This window comes from Nycticebus coucang, chromosome X (assembly GCF_027406575.1).
Source record: "Nycticebus coucang isolate mNycCou1 chromosome X, mNycCou1.pri, whole genome shotgun sequence".
Classification (NCBI taxonomy): Eukaryota; Metazoa; Chordata; class Mammalia; order Primates; family Lorisidae; genus Nycticebus; species Nycticebus coucang.
In genome coordinates, this window is record NC_069804.1 from 14,358,274 (window position 1) to 14,376,223 (window position 17,950).

Sequence of the window (17,950 nt, forward strand, 5' to 3'; positions counted from 1 at the left end):
TTTGTGTTCTACACCTGATAGATCCAACTTGTACTTGCAATATATTCCACCCCCGTAAGTTCTTAGTTGGAATAGATCCCCTTAACAAAAGACAGATTAACAAGGAAAACAAACAGATGTTTATTAACATGTATATTTTATATATACATGGGAGGTACCCAGGGAGTGATTAGTTCTCAAAGAAGTGACTTTCAAGTCCAGCTTATAGAGCATCTTTACAAAGAACAGACTGGTGATAAGACAAAGAAAGGGGACTTTGAGTCTCTAGGGGTAGGCAAAGAACTGGCAGGTAAAGGCTCACTAGAAAAGTTTCTTTTCTCTTTTTTTTTTTTTAGAGACAGAGTCTTATTTTGTCGCCCTCATTAGAGTGCTGTGGCGTCACAGCTCACAGCAACCTCCAGCTCTTGGGCTTAGGCGATTCTCTTGCCTCAGCCTCCCAAGTAGCTGGGACTACAGGGGCCCGCCACAACGCCCAGCTAGAAAAGTTTGTTAATGTGGACTCTTCTGCTACCACCTCCAGACCAATAAGGTCTACCGTTTTCTTCAGTGGTTAATCTTCATTTTTCTTGGTAGGAGCGGGCGTGGGGCAGGATACCTTTTGTTTTTGTAAATCTGTGTCCTGCTTTTAGGCAACAGAAGAAGGGAATAGAGGATTCTTGTACCTGCTTCTTCTTGATTGTCTTCAGCTCAACCATCCTTCATATTTTGGGGGGGCATACTCTGGTCCCCCACATAACATTATCTGCAATGGCATTTTTGCCTCCCTCCCTTCTCTTCGCACAGTCTCTTCTTCCCGCTTGTAGCATTCTTTACTCAATAAATGTCACTTTCATCACCATTACTTATGCCCCAAACAGGAGTAACCTTGTCATTTCCTCTTTCCTTCTTTCACTTTGTGCCATCACTAAGTCCTGTTGGTTGTGTTTCTAAAATATATCCCGATTCTATCCTGATTGCCTGTTTGTATCCTGGCTCTCTCATCATAGGCAAGCTTCTTAAACAGTCTGTTTCTCAATTTCTTCATCTGTAAGATGGAGCCAATGATACGCACCAAATAGCTTGTTGTGAAGGAAGTTAGCAACTATGATTATTCTTCTTCTTTCTCAAAACCACGCACTAGTCCAAGCCATGATTATCTCTTCCCTGGGCTTCTGTAATCACCTCTTAACTGGTCTCCCTACAACCACTGATGTACTTTGGACTCGTCCTCTAAAACAGTGGATCTGAACTCGGGCAATTCTGTCCTCTAGGGGACACTTGGGCATGTCTGGAGATCGTTTGGGTTGTCACAGGCTGGACGTCCCTAAAATACCTCACCTGGAGGTGGCAAATGGGAAGCCTGATGGAGAAATCATTTCTTCTGATTGGTCTTGGAGCATTACAAAAAAAATTTACTTACTTATCAACATATAATATACAGATCCAGGAAATTACCACGGACATCAGAATTGCATTTATGTTTTTTCACTGGAAGATCTGGTAGCAAAGCTTCTCATGTGGCAATAGTCAGCATGCACTGATGCTGGCCCCCCTTTACATAGGGCTCCCATGGCCCTGCCCAGCCTACTTCACACAGGTACTTTAGCTGCCTACTCTTTCTTTGCCATCCTGAATCTAGACCCCTATGTCAGTCCAGAGCCTCTAATGCTAGAGAACTTCGTCTTCCCAGGGCTGTCAGCCCACGCCACTGAGCCCTGGCTACCCACACTTACGGAGGGTATAAACAGACCAGAGCCAGGGCCCACATCTACTTCTTGGAGTGTCTGTGTCTCCTGTCTCACTACGGTTAATTTCCTGGGCCTCCTTATGAAGACACTCTGGGCCTTCATTTCTACTTTAAAGTCACTAAGAGATTTATTTGAAGTCTGGCTGGAAAACTTATTTATTCTGCCACCTAAGCCCAGATCTGCACACCTGCACAGGACAACCCGACCTAGCCTCCAGCACTGTCTGGCTCTCATGCAGACCTCTGGCGAATCACAGCATCGTTATTTCTTCCGCCAGCTATGTATTCCTACACGGTCTTCCATGAGCCACATTCCTTTAACTTCTCTGGGTTCTAGATTCTTTACCTGTGGATCAATTCCAATACCACTTTCTGCTTGGTGGCAGCTCCCCTGCTCCCCAGGCAGGTAGAAGATGAAACCAAGTGTGTCAGATCACCTGGAACCCACCTCCTGCTCTGGGAGATAACTGTGGCTGAGACCCCCAGTTGCATAGCTTGAGCAAATGCAGGGCTCTTCCCACTGTATTCTCAATTCCAGGGTGGACTTCCAAGAGGTCTTTTCTGTTGCTATTGCTGAATTCATGGTGATCACTTTGATTCTGCCCTGAGCTTACCAGAGGTCAAGACCCTGCCACACTTTTCAAAAAAAAAAAACCACATAAGCTGCTTGGCTTGGGAATTTAATACAGCTTTGGGCTGTACACTGCCTCCTCTACAATGGTCTCGGCAGCTCTTAGCTGATTTTTCTCCTTCCTTCTTTCCTTCCTTCCTTCCTCCCTCCCTCCCTCCCTTTCTTCCTTCCTTCTTTCCTTCCTCCCTTCCTTCCTTCTCTTTTTCTTTCTTTCACGTAATCTCACCTTATCACCTTGGTGCTATGGTGTCATAGCTCACAGCAACCTCAAACTCTTGGGCTCAAGCAATCCTCTTGCCTCAGCCTCCCAAGTAGCTGGAACTACAGGTGCCCGCTACAACGCCTGGCTATTTTTAGAGATGGGATCTTGCTATTGCTCAGGCTGGTTTCCAACTTCTGAGCTCAACTGACCCACCACATTGGCCTCCCAAACTGATTTCTTTTCTCTTCCCCCCCCCGTCCCCCCATTTACATGCTGTCCCCTCATGTTGGCCACCTAACAAATTCTCTAACAAGGAGCAGGACTTTGGGTCTTTCCATCACTTGCAGATTCCCTAGGAAATCTCACAAGTAAGATTTTCTCTATCTCATATCACACTGAAAGACAAAGAGCATGGGAGGTGACATCACCTTTCAGCTCAGGTATTAAGTCTCTCTGAACATCACTGACTTGTACCGGATTTCATCAGTTCCAAGACACACATTTCTACCCCTGCCCCTGACATTGGACATCTTTGAAATTGGATGTGCATTATGATTGATAATAGGTCGGGAATTAATTTTCAGTGTGTTTTTCCTTCTTAGCGGTATGTGAAATAATTGCAGGTCTCACAGTTAATGATACCATAGATTTTCTGAATTACTGTATTATGAACATCTTGCTTAGGAACAGTTTTCTTAAGATAGAAACAAAAGGGCCGATGCCTGAAGGTTGTGTAGGGATGAACTACAGGGTCCAGGGAGAGACAATAGCATTTGCAATGCACTTGAAGTGGGAATAGAATGGCCCTGTCCAAGAAACTTACAGTGGTTTAGAGGGCAGAGTGTAGAGAGCAAAGAGGATAATGTGCTACTTTAAAGGGATTTGAAGTTGACAAGCACAAAAATTTATGGAAAGTCCTTGGGATTTACAGGCTCTATAAGTGGTACTTTGTTTTGGTTTGTTACCTGGACAAATGAGCAAATTGTGATATTTCATCAGTATTCATTTGTTTCACATTTTAACGCTGCTGAAATTGGGCTGCATCCTGCAGGCTAGGGTGTTTCATTGTTTAATTGGCAGCATTCCCTTCATAAACGGCATCTTAGAGTTGATGAAACATGGTCTATAAAATCAACTACTAAACTGATACCCCGTCCCTTTGTTCCTGAGTTCTTAACCTGCGTTTCTGATCTCCCACAAATTCTGATCTGTCCACTTGGAACATTTTTGCTGCTTTTAAAAATCTGGGCTGATTCCCTTAGATTATAGGTCACATGGCCTGATCCTTTTGTGCCTAGATCCTTGATATCCACAAGGGGCTCTGTGGGGTCAGCTTGGGCTTCTCAAAACCTGTGTGAACGGTGATAGTTGGGCATTTGAGGGAATGAAAGTTCACACAAGTATTTTATTATTTTTTTTTTTAAATTCCAGCCTTTTAAAAATGCATCTGTTTAGCTGGGTGCAGTGACACATTCCCGTAGTCCCAGCTACTTGGGAGGCTAAATGAGGGAGGACAGCTTAAGGCCAGGAGTTCAGGGCTACAGTGTGCTATGATTGCACCTATGAGTAGCCACTGCATTCCAGCTTGGGCAATATAGTAAGACCCCATCTGAAAAATAAAACCATTCATTAAATTCATACTTATTTGAGCACCTACTATCTGATATGCCAGGGGTTGGACATGGATGGCCACTTGTTTTTGTAAATAAAGCTTTACCAGAACATATGCATGCCCATTTATTTACATATAGTCTATGACTGCTTTGGGCTACAAACAATAGAATTGAGTAGTTGCAACAGAGATCTTATGGCCTGTAAAGCCACAAATATTTTCTATTTGGCCCTTTATAGGTCCAATTTATCCTTTTGGGGAACCAAGGAGAACCCATTTTAAATGCACAAAGAAAAGACATAATCCCATAAGAAAAAGTTTCTATTTTATGAGAAAAGCACACACCTAACCCAGGAGAACAGGGACCTTGTATGTTCTTGTCTCTGTAGATTCTGCATTGACTGCTCTAGGGCTTGCCACGGAGTAGGTGCTTTCAGTAGATTAAAGACGGCCACCTTCTTTTTTACTCTTCTCACTGACAGGTGGAGTTTGTTTTTTCTCCTCTTGAATTGGGGGCAAGACTTATTCCTCTTTGTATTGCTACAACAGAGTACCTGAGACTGGATAATTTATAATGAACAGAAACTTATTGGTATGCATTTCTGGAGGCTGGGAAGTCCAATATCACCGTGTCAGCATCTGGCAAGGGACTTCTTCCTATGTTGTCACATGGTGGAAGGTGAGAAGGCAAGAGAGAAAAAGAGAACTTGCCCTTTTTTGTTGCTGTTTCTTAAGACAGAGTCTCACTCCCTTACCTAAGCTAGAGTGCCGTGGTTCATCATAGCTCACTGCAATCTCAAATTCCTGGGCTCAAGTGATCCTCCTACCACAGCCTTCTGAGTAGCCGCGGCACCCCACTAATTTTCCTAGAGACAGGGTCTTCCTCTTGCTCAGGCTTGTCAAACTCCTGGCCTCAAGTGATCCTCTTGCCCCAGCCTCCCAGGGCGTTGGGATTACAGGGTTGAGCCACTGTACCTGGCCTTGATTTCTTTTTCTTTTCTAGTTTCCCCTAGTCCTTTGTGGAATGACTTTGCTCCAACCAAACTGGCCCTACTCTTTGTTTTCTTTCTACTTTCTACCTCATGTTTAGGTCCACATCTAGGCCTTTAATAGCAAGAGTTCCATTGATGGAGCTCTACTATGTTGAAAATTTTCCATCATTTTGTCTCTTTTGGGGTAGTGTTAGTGCATCTCCTTCACGGATAAGGAAATTGAGGCATCCAGGTTGTTGAAGTAACTCCCACAATGCACACATCTAGGCAATAACTTCAAACCCAGGTCTGTCTGACCCCCAAACCCATGCTCTTTTCACTGTACCTCACCGCTTCCTTGGCTTCTAATGTTCCCTTTCCTTGGAATCCTCTCTCTAAATTTTCCTGTTGCAGTTATGTTCTCTTCTTCCTACAAGGTCATGTCCTGTCTGAGGCCCTCTCCACCTTGCATAGCATTTGAGGATAACTTCCTCCTCTACAGTCACTCTGCACTGATGCTTTGTGCCTCCCGTTTGATGCTTGACTTCTTAGTCTGTGCTCTCAGTGTACCCTGCATAGAGCATGCCCTCAACAGGCTGCAGCCGGGGTTAGTTTACAGGGAAACAACTTAGGAGCCTTGGCTGTCGTTGAAGAGGAAAGTTAGATCAAGAAGAAGGAGCAGTGCCCTGCTCCTTATTCTCAGGCTTCTCATGGGAAAGGGCAAAGAATCAAAACTTGTTGGAAGGCAAAATTAGGTGCTGGAGAGTTTAAAAGCAGAAGTCTCTGAAGGTGCTATGGTCTGCAAATGTTTGAAGGAATAGAGGCAATCATGAAAGTCTATTTTGGGGACCTATGGGCTGTTAGCTCAGTGGGCTAGGTAGTGGTAAAAGGTCAAGGTCTTAGATGTGAGTCCCATAAGGACTAAGGAGCTTTGCCCTGGTCTCCATATTGTGTATTTCCATGAAGCGGGACCAGGCTTGGTTATTTAACTTAGGTTGGCTGTCTCATCTCACTCACCGAGACTGGACACAGTAGGGAGTGGATGAGAAATTGGTGAATTAGGCGGATCCATCTCCCCTAGGAGGTTAACAAAGCATGTCTTAAATCATGTAGCCACTAGGGCAGAAGGATTATTTTGACCAGTTTCTGGGAAGTGAGCCAAAGCAGACCAAATATTAGACCTGGAAAATGGCAGATTTGCTTTCTTAAAGGATAGCTTTTCTTGATAGACTTTTGAAACATGTCATTTGGGAGGTGGGTGCAGGCTGTGAGTATAGGGCATGACAGAAGCTTTTCTCTCAACCCTATGTGTAAAACTCAACCTCATATCATTCTAACAGACAAGAAAGGCTTCTAAGCACTAGGTTTCCCAACTCACTCCAGTGAAATTTAATTTTTGAGTGAATCACATACTTTGAGACTCCAGGTAGCAAGAGTGGAGGTGGGGAAGAGGAAGAGACAGGAAATTCCATTTCTTTCCCAGCGTGCTAACTTGAGGATGCTTCTTAGGGCCAGCTTATCAGCTACCACTTTAAATCGACCATGATTTTATCCTTGCCTCTCTTTGTAAAGGTTTCTTTTTCAGAATTTTCAGCCAGCAGCTTCCAAACTGTCATTTACAATTTACGGAAGGACAGAAAGTAGAATAGTTGTCAGCAAGCAGCATAATTATGTGCCAGGAAGTGACATGGCAAATAGTCTAGCCTGGCAAGTGCTAGACGGCTCCTTCCCTATCTTTTAGCTTCAGGCAGGAGCAGAACTATAATATCTGCTGATCTTTTTGCAACTTACTTTACACTTGAAGTGCAGATTACTAAGGAGTATTTGGTCTGGAGATCAGAAGTGGGGCAGAATTTACTTTTTAAAAAGCAAACCAATAGAGAAATAGGAACTTGGAAAGTAGGGAGTTTGTGTTATACAATTGTGCACTGCATGACAACATTCTGGTGAATGACAGACGACATGTACGATGGTGGTCTCCCAAGAATGGAAAACTTCCCATAATCTGGTGAAATTTTGATGATCCTGACCTTGGGTAGGCCTGGGCTACGGTGTGTGTTTGTGCCTTAGTTTTAATTAAGCTTTTTTGTTAAAAAAGTGTAACAGTTTAAAAAAAACAAACCTTAAAAATAGAAAAAAGCTTATAGAATAGGACATAAAAATATTTTTGGCTACCTGTACAATGCCTTTTAAGCTTTGTTATTACGAGAACCAAAATGTTTTAAAAATTTAAAAGTTTCTAAAGTAAAAAAGCCTAAGTGTCCCTCCTTCTGCCAATCACCCTCCTTTCTCCCTCTTCACCCTGCCCCCTTGCTAGACTATATTTGTGTTTTATCATTTGTATGGGCGTGTAATTGTTTATATGTTGGTTTCATATTAGTATTGAGTACATTGGATTTTTTTTTCCATTCTTGAGATACTTTACTAAAAAGAATGAATTTCAACTCCATCCGGGTAAACATAAAATCTCCATCTTTTCTTATGGCTGAATAGTATTCCATGGTATACATATGCCACAGCTTATTAATCCATTCCTGGGTTGATGGGCATTTGGGCTGCTTCTACGACTTGGCAATTATGGATTGAGCTGCAATAAATATTCTGGTGCAAATGTCTTTGTGGTAAAATAATTTTTGTTCTTCCGGGTAGATTATAGTAATGGGATTGCAGGATCAAATGAAAGGTCAACTTTTAATTCTTTGAGAATTCTCTATACTTCTTTCCATAAAAGTTGTATTAATTTGCGATCCCACCAGCAGTGAAATGTTCCCTTCTCTCCACATCCATGTCAGTATCTGCAGATTTGGAGCTTTGTGGGCTAATCTTTCTGGAGTGAGGTGACAATTCAGAGTGGTTTTGATTTGCATTTCTCTGATGATTAAAGATGATGAACACTTTGAAATGCTGTTTCTTTCATGAGCCGTCCAATACCTGCTGTATAAGAAACTTTAGGGCTGGAGGTCAGCCATCTGAATTTTGATAAATCTTGCAGGTGATTCTGATTCATACCATAGTTTGAGAACCATTAGTTTGTAATACCAAGTATAGCCTTCTTTGTTTTACTTACCAATTATGCATGCAATTAGCTGCAAAAACAAAAAACAACAACAAACCCAGAAAACCCAGGAAATAGTGACTGCGTAAATAAGAAAGCATTTCTCTTATTCTTACAAAACAAGAAATACCAAAGAAGGCAGTACAGGCTGTCGTCTGGGGCTCAAGAGTATTGTCTAGGGCCACCAGAGTTTTCTAGCTTCCTATTCTGCTGCTCTTAGGAAGTGGCTTTCGTCCCCAGTGTTACAAGATGGCTGCTGCACCTCCAGACATTACTTCTGTGTTCTAGGCAAGGAGAAGAGGGAAGGACAAAAGGCTTCTCCTATTTTTATTTAAGTAAAGTAACTCTGCTCAGGAATTTCTGCCTTATCTCATGGCCAGAATCATGCCATATGGCCAACTCTAACAACACTGCAAGTTAAATCAACCTTAGTTATTGGGGGAGGCCAATCCATACTATCTCCTTCAACTTGCAACTTGTAACCAATTCCTCTGCTTTCTTGATTGTGGGTTGAAGTTCTTGGGGTAGGTCGTTAAAGAAAAAGTAATCATCTTAATGTTTAACAGAGAAATAGGATTAGCAATTTATCTTTCCATTTATACACTAATTCTGAAAGCTGATTCACCAAGGAAAACTGAGGTTTTTATGTCCAAATACCTATTTAACATTAGGTTAAGTGGGTGGCTGAGTTTGCCTTCTTGAGATTTAATGGAAGATTTGTGAAATAATGTAAAACAAAGCAAAATAAGAAATAATGTGAAATACTGCACAACTATGCATATCTGGAGTAATTGTAGCAGGGAGTCTGAACATTTGAATACTTCAAGATATGCAACTATCATTTCTTTAAAACATAAATAATGATTAGAATTAGGCTGGGGTTGTCACATACAACTTCCTTTTATTGTGATGCATAGATAATAATGATAATTGACTTATTTATAGCAAGAATTGTTTCCAAATTAGTATAGCAGTGGTAACCCTATAAGTTTCTGCAATACTATTTATTTCTCAACAAAGCCATTCCTCTTGTATTTTATCTTATATATATATATATATATTTTTTTTTTGAGACACTTTTTCATCCTTGATAAGAGCTGTGGCATCACAGCTCACAGCAACCTCAAACTCTTGGGATCAAGCTATCTTCTTGCCTCAGCCTCCCGAGTAGCTGTGACTACAGGCGCCCACCACAATGCCTGGCTATTTTTAGATGGAGTCTTGCTCTTGCTCTGGCTGGTCTTGAACTCCTGAGCTCAGGCAATCCACCTGCCTCGGCCTCCCAGAGTACTAGGATTACAGGTGTGAGCCACTGTGCCCGGTCCCCCATTTCTCTTGTATTTTAAATGGTAAGTTTGCCCAGATTCTGTTGGGTGGCGCCTGTGGCTCAGTCAGTAAGGCGCGCCAGCCCCATATACCGAGGGTGGCGGGTTCAAACCCGGCCCTGGCCGAACTGCAACCAAAAAAATAGCCGGGCATTGTGGCGGGCACCTGTAGTCCCAGCTACTCGGGAGGCTGAGGCAAGAGAATTGCTTAAGCCCAGGAGTTGGAGGTTGCTGTGAGCTGTGTGAGGCCATGGCACTCTATCGAGGGCCATAAAGTGAGACTCTGTCTCTACAAAAAAAAAAAAAAAAAGTACTAATTTTAATTTAATGCAGTGTAAGTATATGAACTGTTGTTGGACTCATTAAGGGTACCATGGTCATCATCTAGGTGGCAGGAAGAAGCTGAGGGCCAAAGTGAATCAATGGTAAGACTGGGGTATGAGAACTTACCCCTGTTAGAACTATGCTCAAAACAGAGATGGCTAGACATTACATCCTGCGTTCTTTTCACTTTTTCTTTCTCTAGATTCTGACATTGCAGTTTTTAATCTTCAACAACTGTCCTTGTCGGAAAAGAAAAATAATTTTTTCTTTAAATCTCATAGGTTCTTAGTTGGAATGGACTCCTGTAACAAAAGACAGATTAATAAGAGAAAGACAAACAGAAATAACGTGAAATACTGCACAACTATGCGTATTTGGGCTAATCGTAGCAGGGAGTCTGAACATGAGAATTTTTCAAGATATGCAATGTATATTCCACATGTACGTGGGAGACACCCCAAGAATGAGGTGTTCTCAAAGAGGTGACTTTGAATTCTAGTTTATATAGCATCCTCAACAAAGTACATGAAATTTTTAGAGTAGTGACAAGACAAAGAAAAGAGACTTTGCGTCTCTGGGGTAGGACCTTGGGAGAAGGAAAATAAATGGCAGATAAAGGCCAGTTGGTAAAGCTTGTGGTACCATCTCTGGCCCGTAAAGGCCTGCTGTTTTCCTCTTTGTTTTCTCTGGTGGGGGAGTGGGCAGGGTATCTTTTGTCTTTGTAAATCTATGTCCTATTTTTAGGTAAATAGAGGAGGGCAGAGAGCTTTCCATCATCTGCTTCTTCTTAATTGCCTTTAGCTCAACAGTGCATATTTTGGGGTTGCATATTTTGGTCTCCCACATCCTGCAATTAAAACACTCTTTGCTCTCCATTTCTTAATCCCTATTGTCTAGGGATGGGCAAGCAACAGCCAATGGGCGAAGTCTAACCTATAGGCTGTTTTGGTAGGTCTCATGAACTCAAAATGGTTTTCACATTTTTAAATGGAAAAAAAAATTATGATGCAGAAATTACATAAAATTCAAATTTCAATGTGTATAAATAAAGTATTATTGGAATATAACTAACAGTGCTCACTTGTTTAAAGTGTTGTCTATGATGGCTACTTTTGTACCGCAACAACAGAATTGATTAGTTGTCTCTGAGATTGTGTGGCCTGCAATGCCTAAGTTATTTAGTATTTGGCTTTTTAGGTGAAAAGTTTGCTGACTCCTGATAGAGGTCAATCCTAATCAACAGGACTTTTGGACTTCGAGAGAAAGGGAAGCTCTCTTGTCCGAAATGCTAATGTATTTAGCGTATCTGATCAGTCTTTCCTGCTTTTCTGGCATATTCCATAGTAATTTATCTTTCTTCAAGTTTGAGTCTTGCTTGGATATAAAAGGTGACAATTTGTACCTGTTCCTTAGAATATGGGAGACTCTGAACACTTGTGTTGTTGAGCATTTGAAATGTGGCTAGTGCAAATTGAGATGTGCTATTGAGTGTAAAATACAAGGTGTCCTAAAAGTTGCCCATCAACTTGCCATACATAGGGAAAATTACAAAATTCACATTATGAAATTTTACAAAATATTACAAAATATTCTCTATATGTTGGTCACCTCTTTTAAAATTTTGTAATGAATATTTTGTAAATAAAAGTACATTTAGCTACATGTTCCCAATGTTTGGCAACTTTATGGGTGACTTGTGGGACACGCTTATGTATACATCAGATTTTGAAGAATTCATACCAAAAAATGTATACTATCTCATAACATTTTTTAATTGATTACATGGTAAAGTGATAATACTTAGGATATATTGGATTAAATCAAATGTGTTATTAAAATTAATTTCACCTGTTTCTTATTACTTTTTAATGTGAATACCACAAAAATTGAAATTCCATATATGGCTCACATTGTATTTCTTTTGGATAGTGATGCTTTGAACTTTTTCACATACTTTTTTTTGAGAGTCTCACTCTGTTGCCCAGGCTAGAAGGCCCGGGTGTCAGCCTAGCTCACAGCAACCTCAAACTCCTGGGCTCCAGCAATCCTCTTGCCTCAGCCTCCTGAGTAGCTGAGACTACAGGCACCAGCCACAATGCCTAGCTAATTTTTTTCTATTTTTAGTAGAGACAGGGTTTTGCTCTTGCTCAGGTTGGTTTCCAAGTCTTGAGCTCAAGGGATCTTCCTGCCTTGGTTTCCCAAAGTGCTAGGATTACAGGTGTGAACCACTGTTCCCAGCCAAGAGAAAAATGTTTTTCAAAAAAGAATAACATTTTCCAAATTACACTAGTTAAAAATGGCCATTTTATTTACGTGAGTTTTTCCACTGGTACTCCTATACTTTGCAAACTTGATAAATTACAGCATGGGGATATAGAAACAAACATAGGTTAGCTGTTTATTTTTACAAACTTTAATATGGCAAAATAATGGTCAAAGATTTATAGTTACTAACTATTTTTTTTTTTTTTTTTTGAGACAAAGCCTCAAGCTGTCGCCCTGGGTAGAGTGCCATGGCATGACAGCTCACAGCAACCTCAAACTCCTGGGCTCAAGCGATTCTCTTGCCTCAGCCTCCCAAGTAGCTGGGACTGCAGGTGCCTGCCACAACGCCCGGCTATTTTTTGGTTGCAGCCATCATTGTTGTTTGGCAGCCTGGGCTGGATTCGAACCCACCAGCTCAGGTGTATGTGGCTGACGCCTTAGCCACTTGAGCCACAGGCGCCGAGCCATTAGCAACAATTTTGAATTGACTGCAAGTACCTAGAGAATGTTATTTTACTTTCATATTATAATTTCAGATTGCTACTGGGGTATTATGCAAATTGTATCTTTTTGTTTTTCTTTTTAGAAACAAGGTCTCAACTATGTTATCCAGGCTGGAGTTTAGTGACTATTTACTGACATAATTATAGTGCTCTATAGCCTCAATCTCTTAACCTCAAGTGATCCTCCTGTCTCAGCCTCCCCAGTAGCTGGGACTCTAGGTGTGCACTTTCATGTCCTACTCTATTTTTTTTTTTTATGAGACAGAGTCTCACTTTGTTGCCATGAGTAGACTCTATTTGACTTTTAAGTCTGCACATTTCTTCTTAACAGTTTCATTTCCGTTCGCTTTTTTTCTACTTTAGTTTTTCTTTTTTAAGAGTTATTCTTGTGCATAATTTAAAAAGCCAAATGCTTTCCAAGACTTATCATGAATAATATGGGTTTCCACCCCCTCTCCTCATCCCTACTCAATCTCTTTTCCTTCTTTAGAGGCAATACTTTTAACTACTTAATTTTTAATATTTTAATGTTTGCAGCTTTCAGTAACATGTTTATATTGCTCCTTTCATTTTTTTAAGTTACAGCATTGGGACTTACCTCTCTTTTAGCTGTGTTCACCTTCACTACACTACACACATGAACAATTCCTGTACACTCATTTTCTCAGAGAGTTTCATTGTCATTTTAGCTCAATAATTTGACTGTATATGTTTTATTCATAGCTGAGCCAAATTTAGCCACTGATAAGGCATAACTAAGGAAATAATTAGGGACTGGAATTACAGGTTTAAATATTAGCCCCAAATGCAGCTCACATAGATGAAAAGAAGATAAATTGTGGAACAGAGGTTAAAGGGACATGAAGGAGAGAATAAGAATGTTCAACTCGTGCCAAGGTGAGTTCAGGAAGGATGAAATTAAAAGAATAAGGGAGAATTAAGTGTCAAGGGGATAATGTAGATTAGCTGGAAAATCTTTAAGAACAAATAATACTGCTCTCTATAAAGACTAAAAAAGGTGAAATAAAGATTTTCTGTGATAATGTCTAAGACAGTTGACTATTCACAAACCCTTAACACTAAAGGACGCGTTTCTGTAAGACAGAAATCAAGCCTAAGAGGAAGGAGCTAACAAGCCATGTTGAGCAAAGGATTTGGTAGACAAGCTGGTGAACTGAAATAGCCCATCACTGCCCAGACACAGTGGCTCATGCCTGTAATCCTAGCACTCTTGCAGGCTGAGGTGGGATTATCACTTGAGTTTAGGAGTTCAAGATCAGCCTGAGCAAGAGCAAGACCCCTTCTCTACTAAAAAAATTGAAAAATGAGGCAAGTCTTGTGGTGGGCACCTGTAGTTCCAGCTATTAGGGAGGTGGAGGCAGGAGGATCACTTGAGCCCAGGAGTTTGAGGTTGCTGTGAGCTAGGCTGACACCATGGCACCCTAGCCTAGGCAACAGATTGAAGCTGTGTCTCAAAACAAAAAACAAACCTGCCCCCAAACTCCAGCAGTCATTGTTTAAAAAAAACTCACATTAAGAAGGGGAATGATGGCGATTTTTTGTGTGGGGGAGTAAAGGGGTTTAAAATAAAGTAGAATTGAATATTGTATGACCTGTCATGAACAACAGGGTCTATATGGAGTTAAAGAGTTCTAAGTACATTGAATTATTGAGGGAGAGTCTAAATGTGATTATACTCAAAATAGTAAAGTCAAATAGATATGTTCAAATCTTTTACCAGAAGAATAGAAATAAGATGTATATCTTTTAAATAAATGGAAAATAGAAAGAAAGAGAAAAAGGAGAAAGATAAAGATAGGTAGATAGAATAATGAAAAGAAATCCACCCATATCTGTAGTAACAAATATAAATGCTCCCACAGTTCTCTTATTAAAGAAAGAGGCTCTAATGTTAGACAAAAACCCAAATCTAGCTATGTGCTGTTTAGAAGGGATAAAGCATAAAGATGCAGAAAGGTGGAAAGCAAAATGATGGTAAAAGAAAAACTAAGTGACTATTTGTTGAACAAATAATTATAGTTCCTGGCTGGCAAAGATTGTGACCTCTTCTTATTAACAGACTTTGTTTTTTAGAGCAGTGTTAGGCTCACAGCCAAAATGGGTGGAAAGTACAGAGAGATTTTCCATGTTCCCTCTCGTCTGGTCCCTCCCTGCTGCCTCTCTACCATCTACCTCGCTCACCAGTGTGGTATGTTTGTTACAATAAATGGACTGGGCTCGGCGCCTGTAGCTCAGCGGCTAGGGTGCCAGCCACGTGCACCAGGGCTGGCAGGTTCAAACCTGGCCAGGGCCTGCCAAACAACAATGACAACTACAACATCAAAAAATAGCTGAGTGTTGTGGCAGGTGCCTATAGTCCCAGCTACTTGGGAGTCTGAGGCAAGAGAATCGCTTGAGCCCAAGAGTTTGCGGTTGCTGTGAGCTGTGATGCCACCACACTCTACCCAGGCTGACAGCTTGACACTCTGTCTCAAAAAACAAAACACAAAAAACGGATGGACTGGCCTTGATACATCATTGTCACCCAAAGTCTGTAGCTTACATTAGATGCAACTCTTTGTGTTGTGCATTCTGTGGGTTTTGACAAAGGTGTAATGACAAGTGTCTACCATTATAGTACAGCATAGATTATATTCATTACAGAATAGTTTCATGGCCCTAAAATTTCTCTGCATTCCATCTATTCATCAAGACTCTGTTTTATATTAATGTTAAATTTTTATTTGAAGGTTTTGAAAGTCTATGCTTGGATTTAACTGTTTTGCTGAATCTCTTTTGATTGAATGGATAATAATAAAAAAAAATTTTGGCAGTTCCAAATAATCTTTAATGGCTATGCTGCCACCACCAAGTATCCTAAGTCTTTTCCAGACAACTTTTAGAAAATGGTATTTCTTGCATAAGTAAAATATAAACTTCCTCAATTTTATCATCTATAACTAGGAATGCTTATCCCAATCGTAGAAAAATCTCTCTACTAACATATTATTTGGGGTAATAAAATAATTAGAATTCTCTGTGAAGGATTATCAAAGAATTTTGATTTTTTTTTTGATGTTGTGACTATTGTTAAAAGGACTTTTATTAAGCTGGAGTCTTATGTGACAGCCATCAAAGATCCCTGGACAGAAAGAATGCCAAACATCCACTTAACAGTTTATCAATTGATTTTAACAAAAGATTTCTATGCTATTTATAGACCTAAACAATATTGAAATTCTCTGTATTTGTTTTCTGTTATGCATAACAAATTACCCCCAAGTTTAGTGACTTAAAAAAACAAACATTTAGTATCTTATAATTTCTGTGAGTTGAGAATTTGGGAGTGTCTTAGATGTACAGTTCTATCTCGGGGCCTCTTGTAAGATTTCAGTAAAGATTTCAGTTGGGGCTGCAACCATCTGAAGGCTCAGCTATGGCTGGAAGATCCACTTCCAAGAGAGTTTACGCACACAGTTATCAGTGGCAGGCCTCAGTTCCTTGCCACATGGGCCCCTCTAATTGCTACTTAAGTGTTGTAATGAACATGGCAGCTGACTTTCCACGGATCAGGTGATCCAAAAGAGAGTAGGAAAGAAGCCACAGTGTCTTTAAGACCCAGCATTTCTGTGGTATTTTCCACATGTCAGCCCTAGTCAGTGTGGGAGGACACCACACAAAGGCCTAAACTAGAACACAGGGATTACTGGGGGATCGATTTAGAGATTGGCTATCCCATTCTCATATAGAGACACCAAACCAGCATTTAGGAAGGACAGAGAAAATATTTTTTAAGAAATAAAATAATTTACAATCTTATCCTTATTTTCATTTTCTCTATCTTATATAATGACAATTCTTGTTTAAATCAAACTTTTGACTTTTCCCCAGTTTCTACCTTTTAAATTTACTAAACCCAAAGCTAAACTCTTCAAAGTTATGAAAATGAGCAAAATTTAGAGGTTAGTTTACTCTCATTGTTTAGAAATGATGAGTTTTTAATGGTCACTCTGGTATGACTGTAGGGGAAACTGAGCCCTGATCTTTAGCATAAGACTCGCTTCCTGCTGGAGAGACCTGGAGAATCACGAGAATGGCATGTGAGTTGTGTGCGTGCAGGAGACCAGAAAACTGGCCTCCAAGGGAAAATGTACGCCTCCAAGGGAAAATGTACGGGGGAGGTGTGGCGATAATAATCATGGTAAAGATTCTCTAGACTCCAAAGGTCTCTTGATGCTGGAGGCAGAGGTTGTGCTTAAGGTCTGCGGTTTTGCAAAAACAAAGGTGGAGACATTCTGTCTGACCTTCTCCATCTCCTCCCTAATCAGTGCTAATGTTGGGCAAGCAGCTTTTGTCTACTTCTTCCTGTTTTATGATAATAAATACAGACCCTAGGTTTACTCGGGAGAGCTCCCCCCAGAGTTCCTCAGTTCCCTAACACAGATTTTGTGTCAAGCCTTTTCATTCTTCATGCCAAGACCCCCTCATCTGGTAACCCTAAACTCCTTCATATGACGATCTCAATATATGTATAACTTGATAAATTTTATTTGAAGTGAAAACTCCCTTCCGCTCCTACAATAATTACCTTCATTTTCTATGTAGCTTTTCTTAGAGCTTATCTCTTTTGTCAAAATTTTAGCTGTTTCAATGAAATTGAGCCCACATTAATCAGGAGGCAAATGTTTCACTTTTCTTATCTTCTTACCATCTTCTCATCTAAAATTTTTTTGTAGTTCAATGAAATTAATGCCTTTAACATTTTTCACCCATACTAGAACCACACTGAAAAGTGCTTTTATAATATTTTAAGGCAATGATGTATGAAAACCTGCCTATAATTGGCTAAATGGAGACATTAGAGAATCAAATACCTCATCCCTTTTCAAAGGGCTGCTTCCATAGGGCAGTATAAGCTTTGCAAAGTGGATGCAATTTTATGAAATTGGTGGCTTGTGATGCATTAAAATCTAGAAAGTATGAGTTTTGTTTTAAATGGAGGTCTTGAAAGTGTTGCTCCTTACTTATAGCTGCATTATTTTAATAAAACTTCAGGGATAATTATTTTAAAATCAATATCCTATGTTTAAATGAAAATCCCAAAAACTTGACTCAGAATTTTAGAACTTAAAGCAAAGCATAAAACAGGTATTAGTTAAATAAATAGTTGCTGCCATCATCAAACCTTATTCCAGATAATTTTGTCTGGGTACCTTGTCTCTCTGACTACTTGCATGGTGTAACCTGGGAGAACTACAAGTGCCCAGGGGCTTGCACCGGCTGCAATCATTCATGGCTACCCACTCCTCTGGGTTAGAGAACAAAGCAAAGGGCAT